We start from the raw sequence: 5,022 nt of genomic DNA, 5'->3' as shown, positions 1-5,022 counted from the left end.
CACTGCCGCAGGCCTTCCCTTCAGTAATGCCACTAAATCTTCAAGGTGATCTGAAAAAGATGTCCTCTTGGCCCTGACTGGGGAATGGGGAAAGGAGCCACTGTACAACACACACCTAAAATGCTCTCCATAACAAAGTCTTCCTCTTCTGGTGGGAGAGGGACTCAATACACTTGGGAGAAGAGGGGTACCTCCCCATCCCCATCCCCCCCCCACCGCTTCCAGTCTGCTCCAGCATTTAAAACACAAACAAAAACAAAACTAAGAAAACGTAGTCAAGTTAAAACAGGGTTTCAAGGAAATAGATTGGGAATTCTATAATGAAAGAAAGCTATAGCCCTGGACAAGGGACAGACTTAGGAAGATCACATCCCAGAGATGCAGATTCACTAAAAAGTAAGACTTAATCAGATGATTATCAACTGCTCCCTCTCCTCCACAAACTACTACCACATCTACAAGCCTCCAGTGTGCTAACAGTAGATTACAGTTTAAAGAGCTGCAAAACAGATTCTCTAAGGAGGAGGACTTGGGGGAGTCCAGAGTCAAGAGGAGATTAAAGAGAAAGATGCTAAAGGAATTTGAAGCTTCTAGTACCTACAGCTATAGCACACAGCTCAATTCCTAACCAGATTAACATAAATACACTAAAAATCCATTTATTTGGGTTTCTTTTACCTCATACACCATCTTTGGCTTTCTACCAAAAGTTACGAGGTATGCCAACAGGCAGGAGAAAATAGGCTGAAGAGACAAAGCAACCATCAGAACCAGATTCTGAATCTGAATGTTAGAATTCTCAGGCAGGCAATTAAAAATTACGCTTGGGACCAGCAGATGGCACAATGGTTATGTTGCTGGACTCCCACATTGCTAACTGCAGTCTTAATCCCAGACCCAGTGGCGTAAAACTCATGCTGGGTGCATGTGCATGCATGTCCAAGATCCCAAGAGGAAAATGGAGGAGGAGGGATTGTGGCATGGCCATCCCTCCTACGGGGGTGATTTCTTGCTTTCTGTCTCTCTGGCGAGTGCATGCACCCTATAGCAATAATCTCTCTCTAAAAACAAAGCTATGATTAAAATATTAAGGCATCTAGTGAAAAAAGTCAACAACATGCAAGAACACAGTAATAGGAAGAATGCTTTCAATGGACTCATGTTAGACTTAACACAGATAAGGAAAGAATCAGTGAACTTGGAGATAGGTAAATAGAAACTTTCCAAACTGAAATACAAAAAGAAAAACATCATTATTATCATCAGAACATAACATTCAAGAACCATAGTACAATATCAAAAGGCACAATATGTCTCTTAGATAACTCCCTGTGGGTAGGCAGAATTCTATGATGGCTCCCAAGTACCCTGTCTCCAGGTCTACACGTCTACATAATTCTCTCCACAGGTAGGACCTGTGCTTATGGTGGGTAATAACTCCTGTGATTGGGTTATATTATGTGACAAAGGTGAAGGGATTTTGCAGATGTAATTAAAATCCCTAACTGGTTGACTTTGAGTTAATCAAACAAAGATTATCTTGTTTGGGCCTAACCCAATCAGGTGAGCTCTTTAAAGAGTCTAGTCAAGAAGTGATCTGCTATTCTGATAGAAGCAAACTGTTGTGAATTATGTAGCTGCAAAGATGAATTGTGGGCCAGCTTCATGAATTAATGGTTAAGGAAGCTGGATCCCACATGGATGACTCCGGTTTAAATCTTAACCGCAGTGGCTTGAAAAACATGCTGGGGGACCAGCAGATGACATAATGGTTACATTGCTGGATTCCTATGGAGTCGACCACAGTTTGAGTCCCGAACCCGGTGGCTTAAACTCATGCTGGATATGTGTAGGTGCATGCCCAAAATCCTGAGAGGAGAATGGAGGAGAGGGGATTGCGGCATGGTGTTCCCCCTGGAGGGTGATTTCTCACTTTCTGTCTCTCTGGTGATTGCACACATTCTATAGCAAAAATCTCTCTCAAAAAAAGGAAAACATGCTGGGCACACATATGTGTACACCTCATATCCTGATAGAATAGAGAAATGGAGGAGAAAGGACTGTGGTGTGACCATGCCTCACTGGGGAGTGCTTTCTCCTCTCTCTTTCTCTCTCTGGTGAGCATGAATGTCCTATGACAATTGAAAAAAGAAAGAAAGAAAGGAGTCTGTAAACAACCATACAATCTTGGAAGAAGACCTCAAACCTCAGATAAGACTGCAGCTCTGGCTGATACCTTGATGGAGGCTCTGGAAGACTGCAAATAGAGGACCCAGATAAGCCACATCATACTTCTGAACTGTGAGAAATGTGAGATAATAAATTTGTGTTGTTTTAAGCCACTGAGTTTGTAGTTATTTGCTGTGGAGCATAGAAAATTAATACCTATTAATTAATTATTAACTAATAGCTATGGATAGAATTCTTGGATCATACCTTATTGCCAAAGGGTATGTGTTTCACCAGAGAGAGACAGAAAGAGAGAGGGAGAGAAAAGGAGAGGGAAAAAAGCATCTTGTAAAGGAAAATGGTTACACTGTAATCCTCACCCCTCCATTTCTCCATCCTGTTGGGATTTGGGGCACAAATACTCATGTGCCCAGACTGCTTGTCAAGCATCTGGAGGGGCTTGAGCCAAGTGCTCAGCCATGTGGGATCTGACTCCCTTAACCTAATGGGGCCAACCTGTTTGTCAGTTTTTTTTTTAAACTAAACATGTAATTATTTGACCCAGTAATTGTACTTTAGGCATTTGTCTGAGATAAGTGAAAACATTGCATCCACACAAAAGTCTATATGTGAGTATTCTTTGCAGCCTTATTTGTAACACCTGAAATCTGGCACATCCATACCATGGAATACTATTCAGCAACAAAAGGAATATATTATTGATACCTAGAACACCTTGAATAGATATCAAGATCATTATACTAAGTGGAAAAAAAGCCAATCTTACAAGGTCACATGTTGTATGATTCCATTTATATAACATTCGCAAAATGACAACATTATAGAAATGGAGAACAGATTATTGGTTTGCCAGGGGTTGGGAATAGTAGAAGGGAGGTTGGTAGGTGTGACTTTAAAGGTGCAGCACGACACTGAGCTCCATAGAGACAGCGCCAGGGCAAGTGAGAGGCAGACGGGCACTGGGTGACTCTGCCTCGCGGAGGACAGATAACTAAGCATGGGCAAAGGAGTTCTAAGAGGCCAAGAGGCAAAATGTCATCGTATGCATTCTTTGTGCAAACTTGCCGGAGGGGCACAAGAAGAAACACCCAGATGCTTCAGTCAACTTCTCAGAGTTTTCTAAGAAGTGCTCAGAGAGGTGGAAGACCATGTCTGCTAAAGAGAAAGGAAAATTTGAAGATATAGTAAAGGCGGACAAGGCCCACTATGAAAGAGAAATGAAAACCTATAGCCCTCCTAAAGGGGAAACAAATAAGTTCAAAGGATCCCAATGTACCCAGGGGGTCTCCTTCAGCCATTTTCTTATTCTGTTTTGAATATCGCCCCAAAATCAAAGGAGAACATCCTGGTCTATCCATTGGTGATGCGGCAAAGGAACTGGGAGCGGTGTGGGAAAACACTGCTGCAGATGATAACAGCCTTAGGAAAAGAAGGTTGCTAAGCTGGAGGGAAAATACAAAAAGGATGTTGCTGCATACCGAGCTAAAGGAGAGCCTGATGCAGCAAAAATGGGAGTTGTCAAGGCTGAAAAGAGCAGGAAAAAGAAGGAGGAGGAGGAAGACGAGGAAGATGAAGAAGATGAGGAAGATCAAGAGAATAAAGATGGAGAAGACAATGATGAATAAGTTGGTTCTAGCACAGTTTTTTCCCTTTGTGTATAAAGCATTTAACTCCCTGTACACAACTCACTCCTTTTAAATAAAAATGATTGGAATGTAAGGCTGTGGAAGATTTGTTTTAAACTGTACAGTGTCTTTTTTTGTATAGTTAACACACGACCGAATGTGTCTTTAGATAGCCCTGTCCTGGTGGTATTTTCAATAGCCACTAACCCTTGCCTTGTACAGTGTGGGGGTTGTAAATTGGCATGGAAATTTAAAGCAGATTCTTGTTGGTGCACAGCACAAATTAGTTATATATGGGGATAGTAGTGTTTTCATCTTCAGTTGTCTCTGGATGCAGCTTATATGAAATAATTGTTCAGTTAAATGAATGCCACTCTGTAATTGCAAAAAAACCCCCAAAAAATCAGCTGTTTTGATGATGTTCTGAATGCTTCTAAGTAAATACAATTTTTATTAGTTGAAAAAAAGTGCATCACAAGGAGGGCCAGCAGGTGGTGTAGTGGTTGGGGTGCTGAACTCCCACATGGCTGACCATGGTTGGGTCCAGGACCTGGTGGCTTGAGAATAAGACTGGGCACGTGTGCCTGTGTACTCAATATTCCAAGAAGAGAATGGAGGAGAAGAGATTGCGGCATCACCAACACCGTTGGGGGGTTGATTTTTCACTTTACCTCCCTCTGTCTCTTTTGGCAAGCGCACATGCCCAAAAGAGAAGAAGGTGTAGGACAATGTTATTGTAGTGATAGAATAATCCTTTTTTTTTAAAAAAAAGAATTATTTTATTTAACTTTATTTATTATTATTTTCCAGTTTGATCAGAGAGAGACAGAGAAAGAGAGAGAGGAAAAGTGAGAAAGCAAGCCACCAGTTCTGGGACTCAAACTGTGGTCGGCCATGTGGGAGTCCAGCTTTCCTAACCACTATGCCACTTGCCAGCCCCTATAGAATAATTCTGTATCTTGACTGTGGGGGTGATTATACCCATTTGCACATGACAAAATGACAAGGACCATACATACCTTTACACCATCATCAATTTCTTGGCTTAGATATTGTACATAATTAGATAAGTAATCATAAGGAGAACTGGAATAAATGGTACATGAGACCACTCATACTATATTCGGAGCTCTTTTGATGCTCTAATTATTTAAAAATAAATGTAATAAATGATCTAAAAAATTTTACCTGAATTCTAGTATGCAGG

The sequence above is a fragment of the Tupaia chinensis genome, unplaced genomic scaffold (genome assembly GCF_000334495.1).
Source record: "Tupaia chinensis unplaced genomic scaffold, TupChi_1.0 Scaffold000135_1, whole genome shotgun sequence".
Taxonomy (NCBI): Eukaryota; Metazoa; Chordata; class Mammalia; order Scandentia; family Tupaiidae; genus Tupaia; species Tupaia belangeri.
This window is presented reverse-complemented; position numbering follows the sequence as displayed.